The following is a 21187-nucleotide window of genomic DNA, read 5'->3' as shown; positions in this document are numbered from 1 at the left end:
GTCTCCTGTAATAATATCTGCATTTCCAATAAGGATCTTACTTGGAAACTCGTTTATTTTGAACATGGCACACAAAAAGAAACAAATGATAGAAAATTGCAAAACAGTTAGAATATATAAAATGTAATTATACAATTATTATTATTATTATTAAATGAAAACACAATTGTGCAAAATTAGCTTAAGTACAGGAACATATTAAAATAACTATATACATATAATGCAAAACACTTATTTTTTAAAATGCACACACACACACATGTTTTATTAAAGCAAAAGACACTGTGTAGCGGAGGTTAATGTAACGTTAGTTTAATATGCTGGTTAAATGCAACAACTTTTCGGTTTCACCGGTAGGATTTTTACGGTCTTGGTCATGCTGACTCATATGACTCAAATGACTCAAATGACTCGTATGATCCGGATCTCTTCAATGATTGACTCAGAAGACTCCGAGTCCATAAAATGATCCGGATTTGCCATCTCTAGCAAATGCCGTTGGAATCGAAATGTTGGAACCGGTTCCGGTTCGGAACCGGTTCTCGGTAGCCAACCCTAAATAGGACACCAGGCGATTATAGACATTTTAGAAGATAAAACAGATGTATAAACTGTCTACATTAAAACATGACAGAATGTAATGACATCATGTGTAAAAAAGAGAGCTAAAGCAACACATGTATTTTACAATCCTCCATGTCTCCTTTAACACAGAGCATTCATATCACTAGCTGCCTTTACATCTCATCCAGGTACCCCGACTCAGCCCACTGACTGGGGGCATCCCAGGAGGCAGCTGATTGGGTCCAGCAGTTGTTGGTGGGGGGAGGTACCCACTATTTAAAATAGGTGCCAATGACTGAGGGAGGAGGAGCCAGCAGGTAGCTATAGGCTGAGAGTGGGGGGGTGTGGAAGGGGGTGGTGGAAGTGGTGGAAGCCCAGTGGTGGACCACAGGCCGGGGGGGCAGTGGTGTAACAGGAGGCCTCTGTCCTCATCATGGACTGGAGCTTCTGACAGCCTTCACTGGACAGCAGGGAGCTGGAGGTGGGGAGGTCCATGGGAGGAGGATGTGGTGGTGGTGGGCAATGGAGTAAAGGTGGGGGGGGGGTCTGGATGAGATATCTGAGGCTGGTGGATAGGAGGAAGGGGGTTTATGGTCTGTAAAAGAGAAAAGAGATGAAGTGAATGTCAATACATCAAAAAGGTCTGTCCAACGCGTGGAGGATGACCTTTGTTCGCACAATGCAAGTAATACAGGGTGGCTGTGGAACAACAACCAGAGAGGAGACGGAGCGGAATCACAAATAACAAGATACAACTTCAGTTATTATCAGAATCAAAACCAGAATTCCTTAATGAATCCACACCGGGAACATGTACAGCGTTACAGCAAGGTGGCAGAGCAGTGAGGAAGGCAAGCAATACAAACTGGAAGAAAATCACAGTATCGAAATTACAAAATGAAGACCAATAAGTACACATGGCTTAAAGGTGGGTCGGCAAGTTAGAGGAGCCGGCTGGAGTAAGATACACTGTTTGTTATAGTCCATGACATGCTCTCAACACACGGTGAGGCCGTTTCACTGTCCCCAGAACACAAAGGACCCCCTGTATTACCACGAGCAGGTCTCCTGAGCAAGAGACCATTGATCTCAACGGGCGTCACCTGGAGGAATACTGAGGAAGAATAAACAGGAACATGGGTGCACAATGTTAATACTGTGTGAACCTCTTATTCCAGTTTTAAAACTAATGGTGTCAAAGGAGGATAAGAGCAGAAGACACTGACCTGGGTTTATGCAGACTGGAGGGGGGGGGGGGGGCGGAGGTGGAGGAGGTTCTAGATTTGACAGCTCTGGAAAACAAAAGGTGCCGATAAAGAAAAACAATGTAAAATGAAAACAGATGCAGCTCTGGGTCTGTACTCACTGCTGGGCTTGCCATCATCTTTTGGCGAGGGCTAAAATACAAAAGTACAGTCTCAGTCTGAGTCAGAAGAACATGTTGGGCATAACATGAGATGTAACACACGCTCACCTGGGCTGGTCTGAGGGGAGGCCTTCTTGGCCTGCGGTGGGGCAGGGGGGGATAGGAGGGACAGCTGGGGGGGGTTCCAGCTGTCCCTATCCCTCCATCAGGAATCTTCTGCTTGGCCTGAGAATACAGGTCCAGGATCTGGTGGCAGATGTCTTTGTGATGGAGGACAGCACGAGAGGTCAGTTATTAATATCTATGTTTGATGTACTGTGGATAGTGTGATAGTTCCCCTCACCTTCGAGCACCTCAACAGGCACATCGTGGACAAACTGCTCCCACCAGCGCCGGGACAACGGCTTGGAGGTCCAGTCCTGGATGTCCAACTTAGAGAGGCGTCCAGCCAGATACATAACGGCCACGGCGATGATCTGCGGCTCCCACTGCAGGGCCACCGTGGTGCACAGGCTGGGGGCCGCACGAAGAGTACTCATGACTGCCTCGTATTGACTGATTTATGGCGGGCCACCATAATAACATCATTGACAGTCACATATTGATTTTCTATTTCTGCTTTCAATTAAAATGGTTACAAATTGTAATTCATTGTAGAGCTGTGAGCAGCACGTTGATTGGCTGAGGCCCCGCACTGTATCTTACAAACATGCGCTCTCTTAATCAGAGCATGGCAATGTGACGGAGGAAGGAGGCAGAGGCCCCTCTTTTAAGTCATCAGAAAGGAGCGGAGCTAGTTAGGATGGATTCAAGGTTAGGGGTCTTACTGCTACCTGACCCTTAGAGGTGCTAAGTGTCCAGCTAAGTGTCCAGCTAAGTGTCCAGGCTTTTTCACAGCTGCAGAATGAATCCATTTGTAATGGATCATCAAATCTATAGAACCATTGTTTTCGTATTTACATTGTTTACTAGAGTACAACATTGTGTGTGTGAGCACCTTGTCCCCTTTAAGTGAAGGCATTAGAAGCAGAACACTACAGGTCGTGTTTCAGGTGAAGAACACAATGACTGTGTCCTGATGGTTAACTGCACGCATTGTAGATTGCTTTGGTTAAATTAAGTGTTTTATGTTTATCTGGCCTCCTACTTTGGTTCTTGCACCAGATGTATGCATTTAACTTTAAATTGTAGTCTATAGAATATAGATGTTTGTATATTGCAATATACAGTATGGCATATTGCAATATAGCACAACATGGAAGTGGCAGCGCTCTTTTATTAAGATGTTAAAATGCAAAACAACTCTATGATGCTAAAATAAATGAATAAACATGATAAATAATTGTGAGTTCAATATTGATTAAACATAATTGTGTTAATCATGTTGGCCTGCTTCCATACCCTTGAAACAGTAATTATATAATACATATTGAAACAAATATCTTTACCTTTGTCAACCTATGATTCCTTATTCCCTTAAGTCCCGCCTGTGGGCTCACCTGTCGTCACAAAGGTCCAGGCCATCTGCACCAGCCTCTGCACCTCGTGTTTGTCCCCTGGACAACACAGGAAGTATCAACATCAGCTTCTCACCCCCAGCCCCACCGGACACGCCATCAGGCACTTCCTCAGTGACTGGCTGTTTCTAACCACACACTAGTCAAGTTCTCATTTCAATGTCTGGTCCAACAACGCTTCTCAATATATTTGTCTTTGGGGAAAACCCCTAAAGAGGCAAAGGGAAACATACCTTAACGTACCTTTCAGCTGCTTGGCAGGAACCGGTAGGGGTGCTCCACCTGCAGGTCGAACGTGATGGTCTGCAGCAGAATGCGCTCCAACACCATCACCTCCTCCTGTTAGAACATGATTCTTCCTTAAGACAATGGTGAAACACTTTATAAGAAATAGCTATCCAGCACTCAAAGGATAAGAAGAGTTCTGCAGGTTGTCAGCCAAACGTAGAATGAGGAAGAACAGGTCTGTAGTGTGAAAGCTTGACATGCAGACAGGGGTGCCTGGTTCCCCAACGCACTGCACGTCCAATAATATCAAACTCATTAGCCACGTTCACACCAAGCACTTTGCCGTACTTAGTTCCCAGCACTTAGTTCCCAGCACTTAGTTCCCCCATGGAACTAAGAGCCGATCGCGTTCACACCGGAATAAGTCCCTGGGGGAGGATTCGGCAAATGAAGCCGCTGACGTCACTTCTTCTTCTTCTGCTTTGGGTTTACTGGCAGGCCGCAGACCACTTCACGGCGTATACTGCCGCCTGAAGTCCCCGGCCGGAAGTCCCCGGAGTTGGGGACTGGCTCCAGTAGAAGCTGCTGGGATCTAGATCGGCATGAAGGCACATTATGCAATGTGCACATTATCCCGCTGATTACACGGCCACATTCTCAACAAAGTTTCAAATATAGCAGGAGAGGTCCACTCTGAACTTCAGACTGCTGGTTCACAAAACCACTCTTGTGCTCAAATGTGTTTGGTTGTTTTCCACACATTGTTGACATTGGGGTAGAAAGAGGGGGCTAATATAATGTAACTGTACTGACTGGAATCTGACACCATGTTACAGATTATAGATTCACTATATTAACTCTCGTTAATTCATGTTTATAAATGATCCTCAAATAATAGAACCAAGAAGGAAACCTCATGCAAGAAAATACTTTTTGTTTTAATGTTACTTAAATAAATTGGTCATGTCTTGTTGTGTACGTGTATCCTTGTTCCACATAGACCAAGGCTGCACACAGTTAGTGTACATGAGCTAGTTGCGCCAACAAAACGTTTCCAGCACCATGGACAGTAACATTAAGACACTCAGGCCCAATCCCAAACCGCCCCCTACACACTACCCCTCCGTTCGCGCGGAGGGTCCGCCATATTAAGTGCTGTTCCAAAGCAACGAGTGTGGAGGGGGAGTAGGCTATCGAGCCCTCAAACAGCGAGTCTGCAGCGGTGCTGACTTGAGACCGGTCTCTACCTGACCGGAGTCACGCTGTGTGTGTCCTCAGGAAACAAGCTGTGTACAAGTAGTTCCAGCAAACATCCACTGATAAACTGCGATGTTAACGACCTCATGATGACCTCATATGTTTTAACTTAGGATCAAAACTGTGTTTAGTCTAGACAAAGGTAAATGTGTGGATTTTATTATAAAGTTGTGTATATTTACAGACTGTTGCAAAAACTAAGAAGCTTATAAACATCAGGTTTAAAACTAGAAGAGCTTTACAAAAATGTGACACAATGAAAGATGTTTGGAGTTTTATTGTATCATTACTGTTGGCTGTGAACATGAGGAAGTAGATACAGGCTGAGAGGAAATCAACGAGGTGTATAGCACACAGAAAAGTAAACACAGAAGCTCACTTTTTTCTAAATCATTTTTTGTGCCAAATACTATTTGTCATGGTTTCCCCTTATTAACTACGATACACCCACGCAGGTTATACTGTCGCCGTCATGTAGCTGCAGGTACCGCCTGCCTCTACCTGTGTGACCTGACGCTACCTCTCATGTGAAGTGCTACACTGCCAGCCCTCAACATTTATTTTTTCTCTTGATTTATTTTTGAAGAACCAGGTGTGCCCAGGGGAAAAGTGTTGGACTTTTATTTTAGTTATTCATTTACATTTTTGGTCTAAGAGATGCTGATTTGAAACCGTTGTTACATACAGTTACGGCACTTCCTGTTTCTGCCGGAGAGAGGGGAGGCCGTCCCAAAGCTTGCTGCTGTGTTTACTCCCTGCATCTGACAGGAGGAGCCTCGTTGAGCTGCGAGTGTGGCTACAGACGGAGTTCACTCCGTCACGGAGGGGGAGGGTCGAGGGAGTGGTTTGGGCCTAAGACATTAATGGCGCGTTTCCACTGCAGGCCTCGCTCGGCCTCGCTCGGTTTGGTTAGGCCTTGTTAGGCCCGGCTCACTTTAATGCTGCGCTTCCATTACAGTTTAGGAACTGGGGTAGTTACTATAGTAACGCAGTGTAGGCGGAGCCGTGACGTCATCTTCAATGAGCGCCCCAAAAAACAACATCAGCCGTTAGCTCTTAGCACTCAGAGCTCACAGCTCCTCATATCTGTTCAGAAACTAGACAAAAGTTAAACAAGTACAAACCACAGACTGCCTGTGTCATGGCGAATACAGTCGCTGCTTTATTTATGTCTGTAGGCCGTTGTTGTGAGTGTGGACGTCGGAGCATATATAACGTTAGCTTAGCCAAGCTCCATTTAGAAAGCACGCATTTTAAAAAGGGTTGTTCGCCTGCCGTCGGTCTGCAGACTTGTCAAAGCATTAATTCATGGTTTTTACTAACCGGTATCAGTATGTTGTTACTTCGGCATCATTTAGAAACGTGTATTACAATTAAATCACGGTCAAATATGTTCATCTTGTTGTAGTTGTAGCCCCCTTGCCAGCAATTCTCTCTAGTTTAGCATGCTCAGCCCGACTCAGCCTGGTTGTTCCTGGCCCTAGAACCACGATTTAGTCGGGCCAGAAAAAAGGTGAAAAAGTAGCCCCGGGACAAAACTAGGCCAAGTGGAAACGCAACCAAAAACGGGCCCCGCACGGCTCGGCACGCTTAAAGCGAGCGACCCGCTGCAGTGGAAACGCGCCATAAGACACTGATGGATGGATGTACTCATTTAAGATTTGTCCAATTTGACTAACAAAATACTGTCCACCTCTAAGTTGAAAGGCTTGAGAAAAATAGAGCCCAGAAAAATGAATAAAACTCATAGCAGGTTATTTGTCAGCACTTTTAGAGAAAAGACTGCTAATAAAAGTGTTTACTTGGACAGACCTTGGGATCATCTCCAAACTGTGCAAACTGGATGGCATTTAGCAGGCTGCGAGCGGTCTTGATGATGTCTTTGCACTTCTTTGGAGTTTCCTCCACTTTGCCTGCCAGGAAAAGACAGCATCCTCCTGTCACCTGCAGGCACGTGCACCAGGTTAGGAACCAAGCACAACACATGTACAAAATATGAGCTATGGAAGACTTAAGAACATGAATATGGAGATATTTCACCATACACTCACCAGGAATTCCATACTTACATATCTACAGTAGGAAACTGCTTGAAGGAGTGGAACATGTAGAAGTGGTGGAAGTAAACAATCCCAGTAGCCAGTGTGTCATAGTGCCTGTAACCGTAGAGGTTAAGAAGTCTGACGGAGGAGTTTCAACAGTTGTTATTTATCAGTCAGTGAAGAAGGGAGGTTCACTTGTGGACGGGTGTTTAACAGAGCCCCCCACCCTACATCAGTGGTGTAAAGTAACCGAGTACATTTACTCAAGTACTGTACTTAAGTACAATTTTGAGATACTTGTACTTTACCTGAGAATTTAAATGTTTTGCTATGTGGTTCTTCTACTCCACTACAATTCAGAGGTACATGGTGTACTTCTACTCCACTACATGTATTTAATACCTTTAGTTACTTCACAGATGTGGATGAATGATGTGAAATATAACCAAGTGTTGAATCAGACTGTAGTTCCACCTGGAGTAAATCCACCAGCTACCCTGCAGTCTACAAAGTACTTCAGACTAGCTGCACCTTCACCAGCTACCCTGCAGTCTACAAAGTACTTCAGACTAGCTGCACCTCCACCAGCTACCCTGCAGTCTACAAAGTACTTCAGACTAGCTGCACCTTCACCAGCTACCCTGCAGTCTACAAAGTACTTCAGACTAGCTGCACCTTCACCAGCTACCCTGCAGTCTACAAAGTACTTCAGACTAGCTGCACCTTCACCAGCTACCCTGCAGTCTACAAAGTACTTCAGACTAGCTGCACCGTCACCAGCTTTGAGAACACTTTCATGATCAATCATTATAAAACATATCATATATATTATTCTGAAATGGACCAATCAAACAACGACTACTTTTACTGTCGCTACTTTCACTATATTTTGATGATAATACTTTTCTACTTTTCTTGAGTAACATTTTGAATGCAGGACTAATGCCCGTCCACACAGTGGCGTGCGTTGAAAGCTTCACCATTCACTTTGAATGGGTGACGTCACTTTTTGCCGAACTGCATTGTGGGAAGCGACTCGGAGCTTTGCTGGCGTGGCTCGCTGCAAAAGTTGAGCAATGTTCAACTTTTGAAGCCTCGGCAGAAGCGTCAGCCAATCGAATCCTATGCCAGTATAAGCTCTAGCCAATCAAAAATGTGATTGGTTGTTGGTCGAGTTTCAGACACGCCCACCGGCAAGCTTCAACGCACGCCGCTGTGTGGACGGGCCGTAGAGTGTGTGTATTGAAAGCCACAAACTGTAAGCACAATGCAAGCCAGTATCAAGAACCAAAAGGGGGCATTGCCCCCTCAGTTGTATTCTTTGCCCCCTCACTTTGAGCATCATTCATTCATCAAAAAAGTACAATAAATGTCACAATTATTAAATAACTTTAAATAATTATTTTCCCCAATACACGTTACTATGTTTAAATAAGATATGTGGGCAGGCAGTCAAGCAACGTGTAAAAAAGCCTTAACCCCAAGTGAGCTTGTAGTCTTAATGTTAGCGTGTGTGCTTAGCTGTAAACATGGTCGGGTGGGTGACCAAAACGTCCCCGTTTTCCGTGGCCGGTACCCGGTTGAAACTCCCGAAAATGTTCCCGTTTTTGAACGTGCGTTAAAAAAAATAGAGCAAGGTGAAATCAAATGTTATATGTCAGTAAAAACAGAGTAACAGTGTTGTGCCTGTTTGTAGCGTTAGCGTATTTCTTCTTCTACTACTTCTTTTTTCTTTAATGGCGAATCGCTTCCACTTGGAGCATATATCGCCACCTACTGTTGATTTATTAAATGTTTATATTGAATGCTCGTCCTCAGACCAGTGTTTTTTAGGAACTTGAAGATCAGCTTGTTTACTTCATTTCTTGATTTACTTTCGTACACTGAACAAAAATATAAACGCAACACTTTTGTTTTTGCTCCCATTTTTTATGAGATGAACTCAAAGATCTAAAACATTTTCTATATACACAAAATAACCATTTCTCTCAAATATTGTTAAAAAATCTGAAAAAAATCTGTGATAGTGAGCACTTCTCCTTTGCCGAGATAATCCATCCCACCTCACAGGTGTGGCATATCAAGATGCTGATTAGACAGCATGATTATTGCACAGGTGTGCCTTAGGCTGGCCACAATAAAAGGTCACTCTGAAACGTGCATTTTTTCTTTATTGGGGGGGTCCGAAAACCAGGCAGTATCTGGTGTGAGGGGTAGGGGTAGGGTTAGGGTAATGTTGTGAATCGAGTGGCCTGTGTTCGTCGTCCATTACATACGCCTGCCATAACCCCACCACCACCATGGGCCACTCGATTCATAACATTACCCTAACCCTAACCCTACCCCTAACCCTACCACTCACACCAGATACTGCCTGGTTTTCGGACCCCCCCAATAAAGAAAAACTGCACGTTTCAGAGTGGCCTTTTATTGTGGCCAGCCTAAGGCACACCTGTGCAATAATCATGCTGTCTAATCAGCATCTTGGTATGCCACACCTGTGAGGTGGGATGGATTATCTCGGCAAAGGAGAGGTGCTCACTATCACAGATTTTTTCAGATTTGTGAACAATATGAGATAAATGGTTATTTTGTGTATATAGAAAATGTTTTAGATCTTTGAGTTCATCTCATGAAAAATGGGAGCAAAAACAAAAGTGTTGCGTTTATATTTTTGTTCAGTTGACTTGAAATCCATGTCCTTGATGTTATGTTGTTAGTGCAGTTTTCAGAATGAGTATTTGTCTGTTATAATCCGGGCAGCTAAAAAATACATGATGTATTGTGTTGATGTGTTATTGGCAACCATCACAATTGCCATTTAGATGTTTTCCAATCAGATGCATTGTTGAATTTAACCCAGAGTGACCCAATGTTATCCTGCTGTTAATGTTCTGTTCTCTTCTACTACTCCCCCAGGTGCTTCCCGTTCCTACTTCCCTTTGTATCTGGTATAAATGTCTTCCTTTAGTGTTACTGTCCCATAACTTTTGCCATTGTTGCTTGATAACAACTTTTGTAACAGATTTGACTTCTGCTCTACTGATGGGTACCATTATATAAATCTGGTTTGCTTTCAAACCACATTTTGCCAGTTGATCCACTGCTTCATTCCCTCTAATACCCACATGCGCTGGAACCCACACAAATTGAACAACAATTCCCAAATGAACTAACCTAAACATGACGACATTCTGAAGAGAAGTTGTTTATACTCTCCAGAGCTGCGCTGGAGTCAGAGCAAATGACCACTCACATTGGCTGTATTTCCTCTACCCACTGAAGTGCTAGAGAGATAGCCATCATTTCTACTGTATACACTGCCATGTGATCACTCGCACGCTTTCCCACTTTGACCTTTAATTCAGGAACATAAAATGCACAACTAGTTTGACCATTTTCTGGATTTTTGGATCCATCAGTAAATATTTGTATAAACTGCCCATATTGTTCATGTAGAACAGTGTTCACGTAAGCCTGCACATTGATTTTACTTTTCATTTAATGTAACCGTTTCAATAAGGATAAATCTACTATAGGTTGAGGTAGCAACCATGGTGGAACAGCTGATAACAACACCGTCAGACTAATATTCCATTCTTTAACTTTGAATTCCTTACATAATTCTGAAACACAAACACAAACATTTCTTTTTTAATTTTGTTACTTTCCCAACTTGTTTTTACAGTTTGTTTAGTAGGGTGAGTATATGTATGGCCCTGTAGATTTGCCCAGTAATGAACAATTAACTGTTTTCTCCTTAAAATAAATAATTGGTATTTCTCCGACTTCTACTGAAGTGCCGACACTAGGGATGTCCCGATCACCTTTTTTTGCTCCCGATCCGATTCCGATCATTTGATTTTGACAATCTGCCGATACCGATTTTTCCCGATCCGATCTTTATGCAATGCATTAAGAGAAAAAAAAGGTAACAGATAACGGCTGGTCATCCAACGCGATGAATTCAGCTATCTTGGCTGTTATTGTGTTGGCCTTTTCACTGTTCTGGGGCAGTTTCTCTTTCCTTTTAAAAGTCTCTGAAAGTGTCGGTTGTTTCAGTGCCGTTACCCGAGTGGCCGCTGTGTACTCGCCGTGTTGTTGTTGGTGTTTGTTTCTCAGGTAGCGTATTAGATTGGTCGTGTTGAACGTAGCTCTGTTCTTTCCACCACGCGGAACCTCTGCCTTGCAAACATTGCATCTGGCTGTTACACTGCCTTCGCTTTCAATTTTATAATACTTCCAAACTCCTGAAATTTTCTCTGTCCCGACTCCCGAGTCACCAGCTGAACGTAGCCTCTCGTTAGCTTACTGCTACTATTAGACACTGCGCCCACTCTGTTGCCAGCTTTGAGAGGAATAAGCAACCAGGTCTGAAAACAAGCCCAAAGAAAGCAACACATACATGATGTTGTGTAATTTTAAACCAAAACGAAGTCCTCGGGATGACTTTAAGACGTGAACATGGTCATTTTTGTTTTGTAACATTAAATAAAAAAATAAAAAATTTATAAAAAAAAAAAAAAAAAAAAATCCCGATCCCCGATTTTTTTCTCCCGATCCCCGATCTTTTTAAAATCACGTGATCGGCTCCGATCCCCGATCACGTGTTCGGATCGGGACATCTCTAGCCGACACTGGTGTAAATCTGACTGCCCCACAGCATATCCTTAGTGCTTGTGCCGGACTCCATCTAATTTTTGAAGAGAAGAGTATGCAGCTGAACCATACACTATTAGTCCGTATTCTATGACTGATCTAATTAAGGCTGTGTATACATTCCTCAAAGCAGCTTTATCAGCCCCCCACTTAGCACCTCATAACATTTAAAACCTTTTTACATTTATCTACTACTTTATCAATGAGAGTACTCCATGTGACTCTCTCGTCCAACCATATTCCCAGAAATGTAAATGTCTTCACTTTCTTTAGTTCTTGTAACTTCTTCTTCTAATTCAATGTACCTGCCCGCGAAATATTGGACAAAAGAAACTCGGCTAGTAGTGTCAACTAAATCCATAGTATTACAACAAAAGTGCTTTAAACGAGGTAAATTACGAATTTACGTTCTCAATCGCTAAGTGTGGGATTGAATATTAAATTAGTTTAGATTAGATTTATTGTCCCCAGGGGGGAATTCATTTCCACAGCACTGTTGTGGTAATCTGTATTATATAAACCGTATTGGTACAATGAGCGACATTTAGTGACGGATTTTGGAACATTGATTTGTCCCCAGGGGGAAATTCATTTTCACAGCACTGTGAAAACAATATGACATCAACAAAAAAATAAGACAGACAACTACAGATAGCATCACACATGATGGTTACTTGTTATTATTTAGGGATGCCTGTATGGATCAGGTTGTTGACAAAGCGAGCCCTTTTACTAGAATAATATGTTATGTATTATATCAACCATATTGGTACAATGAGCGACATCTAGTGACGGATTTTGGAACATTGATTTGATTTTTTTCTCATGGCAGTTAGACTCTCGAGACAAACCAGGGGACTTTATTTTTATTTTTAATCTGTGTCTGTCCATTTGGTGTAGTATTTGATCCAATATTACATTTGGTTTATATATTAGTCACTTTCTTATGAAATGCCAGGTTTTAGGCCTTGATTTGAACATTCAATCCTGGAAATAAAAAATCAACCAGATTAATGTTTCTTTAATCCTGACCTGCCTAGAGGTAAGTAAATCTGTATTGGAAGACGAGTTAAGGGATAGAGGAGAAAAGGTTATGGTATAATTACAGAGCCTATCCATTTATAAATTGAGGAAATCAATGTTAGTCTGTTAACCAAAGTGCAGCCATCTATATATCAACTATCTACTATCTATTATTAAAGATCAGAGGAAAAGAACGGAATGAGAGGGGTAAATCCAGAATAAAAATAAAGAAGCAAAGAGATTGTAGAGCAGTGAGACGGAAAAAAGCTCGGTCTGTCAATTAATTAAATTGCCAGTATTTTTCGTTGTTGTGAAAAAAAAATGGCCCCCTCTGATTTGTTAACAGCCCCCTCAGTCATTTCATCCTGGAGCCGGGCCTGAACCACCCAATGAAATGCATGTGACATCCTGAGTAATAGTATACAGCTGATGGTATGATTTAAACAACTCGTATTTGTCTATTTACTAGTAGGTGCTAGGTTCTCCTACTTTAACTATATTTGCCACATAAGGATACAGTCCGAGCCGTGTGCCCACATCAAAGATGTAGCGAGCACCCTCTCTGCGGTACCGGGCCTCAGTGGCAGGGTCCAGCCCGTCGGACTGGGACGGGGTGTGGGCTAAGTCCTTCTTGTCCCAGTACCAGCATGGTTTGATGTGTTCCAGGGTGTCCGGGTCATTCCTGTCCCAAAATAACAGGGGCGTGAAGAGGTCCAGGGTGGACAGATCCTTTCGGTCCCGCTCACTGCAGGACTTCAGGCTCGGATTGAATATTCTTCTTGTAATTGTGTGAGAAAAAACAGCATCTAACCTAGCTAGCCACAACTATGGCCAGTTGGCGGACGACATATGATAGAAGCTGCTGATAACACATCCACTGTACGGCAATGGAAGTACCGAACCTTTTACTCATAACACGACCCACTGTGTTGAACCTAATGGCTGCTGCCTTTACACAATAATGACAGTAGTAAACACGTGTGAAATGTCCACCAGAGAAATCCCATTGTTGTATAAAAAGTTGAATATCCGACCTTATTCCTTTGTGGGTTTAGTTCTGATGCAAGCGAACCAATCCATCCAAACAAAGACCAGCGGAATACACTGAGAAAGATTAGTGATTGACACGTCTTTCAACCAATCATCGAAGCTCAAACATGACCATTTATGGTCATTTTAATCAGTCTAAAAGTATTCGTCCAATTGTATAATGCGCAGGGAGAGGGAAATAGCAAAACATTTACATCAGATCAGCATTTCAACCAGTCAATGCCATGTTCCGCGAGTTGCTTCCTTACATTACTTACCATACAACCAATGAGAATGCCAGAATGCTCTGACGTGGATGTGGGCGTAGTTTACACTACTCCAATCACACGCGCGATATAGTCAAGGTTGGGTTCATTGCAGGAACAGAGGAACTACTGCTGTCACTTAAAAAAAGGTATGACTTAATTTTAGAAATAGCTTTTGGTTTGGTTAAGTATAGTCCAGACTTGGTGTTGAGTGTTATTCTGTAATGACGCGTGCATATTGTATGGAAGCAGTTGTATTTGAGCAGACATGGCTAACTAGCCAGCCAATCCAGTAGATTAGCCCCTTCTAAAACTCAGGCTGATCCTTGTATCACTTGACAGCTGAGCAGCTAACAGCTAGCCTGCTTCAGACAGCCAGCGTACGGTACCCGCCTCGCTCTGCGCTCCAATTGCGGCTCTGCTCGGATGGGCGTGATTCCTCAATGCTAATGCTAGCTGTTGGCCTAGTAGAAAAGCTATAAATGACCCGAGGTGCTAACTTGTAACGTTAGTAAACCTAACTCTAAATTAGAGGATAAACCATGGTAATCCATTACCTATGCTACGTCCGAAATGAAGGCCTGACAAAAGGCGTTACTTTGCTTAAGTTTTTAGTTTGCTGACATGTGAAGTTAGCTATGTGAGGCTTGCCCTGGAGAGCTGTAACGGTGTCATGGAGGAGGTCTGAGAGCTGTGCTGCTGTTTGTCCCGCAAGTCTATCAATATGTAGCTCTTTTGTCTCGCTGAGTCTTGTAGTGGAACACACGACAATAACAAAACAGTCTAAAGACATTATTTGTATTTGCTTAGATGATTTTACAGTTTTCAGAAACAAATAAAGATGGTTTTGCAATATATCCATGGCTGTCTTCTAAAAACGTATTGCCTCATTGCGGATTTTCCTGATAACTAATACAAAATAGTACTAACATTGTTATCTTTAATTACTCCATACTGCCACCGTTTGGGTTGTCCAGCTTTTACTCAGACGGAATTCATTTTGCATAAAAATAGGTAAAGCTGCATGTATCAACATTTTCATATTAGCTATAGTTTGAATATTTAAGTGTAATCTTAGAGGTGGAAGTGGAGCTTTTTAGCCCCTTTAGCTCTTTAGTTTTATGTCCGGCAATCTTTGTTCTCAATCTGAATCAGCTTCTCAGAGTGAAATACACTTAGATTATTTTACTGTCACCAAATCAAATTACTATTTGCTATTGCATTTTCTTTCTGTTCAAGTGTCTTACAAAGAAACAGCCAGCCAAACTGCCTCTTGCACCCTAACCCTCCACACTTCCACTCCACGTATGTGTGGAGGGTCTGCCACATAAAGTGCCGTTCCAATTCAACTATTGGGGAGGGGAGTGGGTTATCAAGCCCTCCAAAAGGATCTGCATCAGTCCTGGCTTCACCTGCTGCCCTACCTGACCGACCAATACTGTGTGTGTCCGTCAAGAAACACGCTGTTAATACAAAATACCAACACATTTAACAATATACCTTCCTAAAATAATCAGTACCTATCAATATTTACATCCCCATCACCCCGTATGAGAACACTGTGCTGGCAGTAGGCTGTTCCTGGGTCCGACCTCATCAGCACACTGTTCCTTCTTGCTGTAGCCTACTTTATGTTCAACAGTTGAAGAATGACTTATCTGGTTTAAATAAAGAAAAAGGGTCATTATGTGTTGTTTAAAAGGTCAAAGGTGATGATATTAGACGCACTTGATGTAGTATCCCAGAGCTGAGTACACTTGCTAGCAAAAATATCAGTTTTTGTATTATTTGTGCCAAATAGAGCAGCAAGCAATACTACCAAAATGTAACAGAACTATTTGAGTACACTAAACCAACATCCACCTGATATTGGTTATTGATCCAGCCATTACATTAGGTCACATGCCTTGTATGCTGTTACTGTCAGAATGATCTGTGTGATGTTGGTGACAGTCCTGTTCAGGGACCAAAAGATTGGACAATCTTTGTGGCCAGCCTTTGTGTTTATTTGCTCACCATAACAATAGGAATACAATAAGGTAATAATATGCTAATGTAGAGTGAATGATTTGCAGTTAACAGCCATGCGGTAGTAGTGAGTGAACTCTAGTGCTAAGGAGTCTAAATCGGCGCAATAATTATATTCAGGGGCCTAAACGCTTTTTCACTGTTTACTGTTGTTTTATCAGAATCAATCAGAAGTAGTTAGACGCTCGTGATTTGTCAACGGGTGTGGGGGAGGCGCTCGTGAATTGTTGTTACGGAAAGAGAGGGGTTTTAGGTTGCCATGCTGTTGACGGTCTTATTATCAGCGAGGAGAGAGAGAAAGAGAGAGGTTAAGCGAGGGAGAGAACGTGTGCAGCGGTCTGCTTGCGCACAGAGCAGGAGTTTGTGAGAGAGGGCTTGAGAGTCAATTTCTCTTCAAAATATAATTGATTGCCAGCCTCCCTTGTCCCTGGCTGGCTTGCTAGCTTGTTGGTAACGTAACTGATTTCTTCTAATGTGCCTGCATCTGGGGCTGAGTTGCCATCTTCCTTTTGTGAGCTCTTTTTGTTCATGAACCACTTCCTGATATCCATTGTTGCGGATAAATATAAATGATAATTACAGTGGCCCTGAAGTGCAAGACACCACAGCATTTCAGAAACTCTTCAGCATTTCAGAAAACTCTTCAGCATTTCAGAAAACTCTACAGCATTTCAGAAAGCACTACAGCATTTCAGAAAGCACTACAGCATTTCAGAAAGCACTACAGCATTTCAGAAAAGACTATAACTATAAACTATAGTTTACCTACGTAACCCTAGGTCTAGGAGTAACATGAAGTGAGATGTCTCACTATGGGATGCGCCTCAACGCGTATGCAAACAGAAGCATCAATCTCATTACGCCAATCCTGATTGGCTGGTGATCTTCACGTCAACGTCAGGGAATCCACCCACCCTATAAGTAGCTTGCGCTATGACGCAGCGTCTTTCAAAATAAGCACCTCTTCTCGCTTCGCCTTAGCAAGAAGGGCCGTCTGGTGAGACATCTCACTTCATGTTACTCTTAAAACTGGGGTTACGTAAGTAACCTATAGTTCTCATTCATAACACTCCGTTCGATGTCTCACTATGGGATATTGAAACTCCCGTATTGCTAAACATGCTTATCTCGAAAATCACCAAAACAACCAGGTAGAACCCTGTCTCCATACGGGACCCAGCACTGCGTGGGCCACACTTGAAGCAGAGACATCTAGCCTGTAAAAGCGGACAAAAGTGAGCGGCGAGGACCAGCTCGCTGCTGCACAAATGTCTTGGATGGAAACACCCTTGAACAAAGCCCAGGATGTAGCCAGTCCACGAGTAGAATGAACACGCAGGCCTAGTGCTGCGTACCGGCAAGCCGAACCGGTACTGGACTTGTAAAAAGTTTCGGTTCAAGTCCGGTTAAAACCGGAACGTCGGGAACCGGTACTTGGACTCGCAAAAAAACTAGCACTTACGTATATTCTGGTGTCTGTGGTTATTTAAACATTCCCTGATAAACGTTATTCAGCGTCAATAAATGAGTGCTAATCCCAGTGTGCTCAGTGTACAACATCACATGTCATTTCACCTTCGATTCACGGTTTGAAAACGTAGCCTTTCGCCACATGCTAATGCTAACCGGAAGTGAAGAATTTTCAGAATAAAAGTATTAGTTAAGTTAATAGTGTGAACTTCCGGTTTTTTCAGAATAAAACTGATTTAAATTAAATAGTGTATTTAATTCAAAATTACGCCATATAAACATTGATTTTAATTTCTAACAGTATGTATGTACATCACTATGTATGTAGTATGTACTGTATAATGTACACATGTAGAGTACTGTCTGTACATGTAGAAAATACATGTACAGACAGTACAGTACACTGACTGTTCAGTCACTACAGTGTATACTGTACATAGTAGGTGTGTAACAGTGTAATGCGTATAGTCTACTCTACACTCTACCTTTCAGCACCGTTTTAGGGATTTAGGCTCAGTCAGCTCAGGGACTGTTTGGTTACTTTAGTTTGGTAAATGAAATAAATGTTTGAACTTTGTAGTAGTTCACTGTAGTTGCTGTCATAAGTCATTTGTAGACTAAGTGGCAAAAAGTGTTTTTTCTACATTTGTACTTTGTAGAGAAATGTGGACACAAGTTAGATGGGAGCACAATAAACCTGATGAGTTTGAATTTGAGTTGATTATGAGTTAATTTTAAATTGATAATTAGCTCACAATAAGTTCACTTTAGTTACTCACACAACTTGACACAAGACATGGGTTCAGGTCCGGACTTATAAGTCCGGACCTGAACCTGAACCTCTGGACTTGAGTCCGGACCTGAACCTGAATGTGAGTCCAGGTACGCAGCACTACGCAGGCCTGTTGGTGCCTGCAAACCCTGACTCGTATAAGCCAGAGCAATCGCTTCCACAATCCAGTGGGAGAGCCGTTGCCTGGTAACGGGCTTGCCCTTCTGAGGGTTAGCCCAGGACACAAAGAGTTGGTCATTACAACGAAACTCTTTTGACCTGTCCATATAGGTGCGTAAAGCACGAACTGGGCGCAGCAAATCCGGCCGCTGTTCCTCAGAGGAACACAGCGGCTGAGGAAATGCCACAATGTCAATGGGGGTACATGAGCCAACCACCTTAGGTATAAAGGCAGGGTCGGGCTTCAGCAACACTCTCGTTTGCCCCGGGGCAAACTGAGTGCATGTAGGATGTACAGAGAGCGCATGAATGTCACTGACTCGCTTGGCAGATGCCAGAGCCAGTAACAGCACTGTCTTCAGTGTAGTGTTGCACGGTGTACCGATACTTGAAAGGTACCGCGATACCCTGCCGTTAAAAACGATACGATTCCTCCGTTTCATTAGTATCGGTACTTTAAGAATGACGGGGAAAAGTACTCCGGTGAGAAAGCGCCGTTTTAATAAGAGCCGTGTGTGTTCAGCGCTCTGCTTCCACTCCCTGCACTGCAGCCGTGCCTGCAGTCCCGCCCCTCTCAAGCACGTTCTAAGTCCCTCCCCTCTCTCGTGCACGCGGCCACGCTCTAGCTGCCAGAGCATGTGAGAAAACGAGAAGCATGGCTGCAAGTGGGATTGCAACTGCCGCTGCACCTCGGCTTGTTGATAAAAAAGACGCCAGAAGCGAAATTTGGAAGTATTTGAGCTATATCTCTGACAGTGAGGGCAAGCCTACGGACACCACGAGGCCTGTCTGTGAGAAATGTTTTAGATCCCTGCAAACCAAGGGAGCCAACACATCAGACTTGGCTAAGCACCCGCCGACCGGCATCCAGTCGTTTAAAGAATTTAAAGACAGACAGGTTAGCGAATGTGATAGATAACATAATTACATCATGCTCAAGCCATGCCCTCAAATCTAAGTCCAACCAGTGTAATTTATTTTGTGACAAACGAACGTTTTCGTAGTTTGACGAGGCAATTAATGGCAATGATAACTGTCTAATATGGCTATCTTTGTAGCTAACTTACCAATGTGGCTAACATCTGCAATATACATTTTGTCAATAATTATTTATATTACTGTACTATTACATGTTAATATACGGAGCCCCTAAAGGGACATGGAAAAAAAAAAAAAAGAGAGAGACAAAAAAAAATAAAGTCAGGATAACGGATTCGTTTCTCGTGCGCACGAGAAACGCATCCGTTATCCTGACTTTATTTTTTTTTGAGAAAGTTACCGATGCACCAAGGAGGAAGTGGAACACGAGACAACCATTTCATTGCAGACTTTTATGTTTACGTGGGGAAATGACAGTGCATACATTATTTGAGATATATTTTGAAGTCAGACTTAATTGTATGGACATTTCGGCCAGGGGTGTAGAGCTATTGGTTTAAGCACCGGATTGGCAAAAAACAGGAGAGTCTGTAAACCAGTCTGCTTTATTGATCTATGAATTATGTCCGTGACTCTCAGAGTACCTGCTGCCCCGCAGCTATCACTCACACACACACACACACACACACACACACACACACACACACACACACACACACACACACACACACACACACACACACACACACACACACACACACACACACATATCTCGTGCGCACGAGATACTAACCCGTTATCCTGATTTTTTTTTTCTCCCTCTGTTTTTTTTTTCTTTTTTCATGTCCCTTTAGGGGCTCCGTATTAATAAAATATAAAAAAGATTATATTTTATAAAACAAAAAAGTTGTTTGAGATTAGTGCTGCGTACCTGGACTCACATTCAGGTTCAGGTCCGGACTCAAGTCCAGAGGTTCAGGACATGGGTTCAGGTCCGGACTTATAAGTCCGGACCTGAACCCATGTCTTGTGTCAAGTTGTGTGAGTAACTAAAGTGAACTTATTGTGAGCTAATTATCAATTTAAAATTAACTCATAATCAACTCAAATTCAAACTCATCAGGTTTATTGTGCTCCCATCTAACTTGTGTCCACATTTCTCTACAAAGTACAAATGTAGAAAAAACACTTTTTGCCACTTAGTCTACAAATGACTTATGACAGCAACTACAGTGAACTACTACAAAGTTCAAACATTTATTTCATTTACCAAACTAAAGTAACCAAACAGTCCCTGAGCTGACTGAGCCTAAATCCCTAAAACGGTGCTGAAAGGTAGAGTGTAGAGTAGACTATACGCATTACACTGTTACACACCTACTATGTACAGTATACACTGTAGTGACTGAACAGTCAGAGTACTGTACTGTCTGTACATGTATTTTCTACAACTCTACATGTGTACATTATACAGTACATACTACATACATAGTGATGTACATACATACTGTTAGAAATTAAAATCAATGTTGATATGGCGTAATTTTGAATTAAATACACTATTTAATTTAAATCAGTTTTATTCTGAAAAAAACGGAAGTTCACACTATTAACTTAACTAATACTTTTATTCTGAAAATTCTTCACTTCCGGTTATCATTAGCATGTGGCGAAAGGCTACGTTTTCAAACCGTGAATCGAAGGTGAAATGACATGTGATGTTGTACACTGAGCATACTGGGATTAGCACTCATTTATTGACGCTGAATAACGTTTATCAGGGAATGTTTAAATAACCACAGACACCAGAATATACGTAAGTGCTAGTTTTTTTGCGAGTCCAAGTACCGGTTCCTGACGTTCCGGTTTTAACCGGACTTGAACCGAAACTTTTTACAAGTCCAGTA

The 21187-nt window shown here is 42.6% G+C and overlaps 1 protein-coding gene and 1 pseudogene across 1 annotated transcript in view; one reads left to right on the top strand and one right to left on the bottom strand.

The window, feature by feature from the left end:
• Positions 1 to 296: 296 nt before the first annotated feature.
• On the bottom strand, positions 297 to 15548 carry LOC117467485 (cyclin-K-like; annotated as a pseudogene).
• The window catches only part of setd3 (SET domain containing 3, actin histidine methyltransferase), a 33591-nt gene continuing 26437 nt past the window's right edge, over positions 14034 to 21187 (top strand). Inside the window, exon 1 of the mRNA XM_034111516.2 lies at positions 14034 to 14100. The gene's annotated coding sequence lies outside the window, so the exon portion shown is untranslated. The remainder of the gene's footprint in view (positions 14101 to 21187) is intronic.

The sequence above is a fragment of the Pseudochaenichthys georgianus genome, chromosome 22 (assembly GCF_902827115.2).
Source record: "Pseudochaenichthys georgianus chromosome 22, fPseGeo1.2, whole genome shotgun sequence".
In the NCBI taxonomy this organism is placed as follows: Eukaryota; Metazoa; Chordata; class Actinopteri; order Perciformes; family Channichthyidae; genus Pseudochaenichthys; species Pseudochaenichthys georgianus.
Note: the sequence above shows the minus strand (reverse complement) of the source record. Positions and strands in the feature narration are given on the sequence as shown.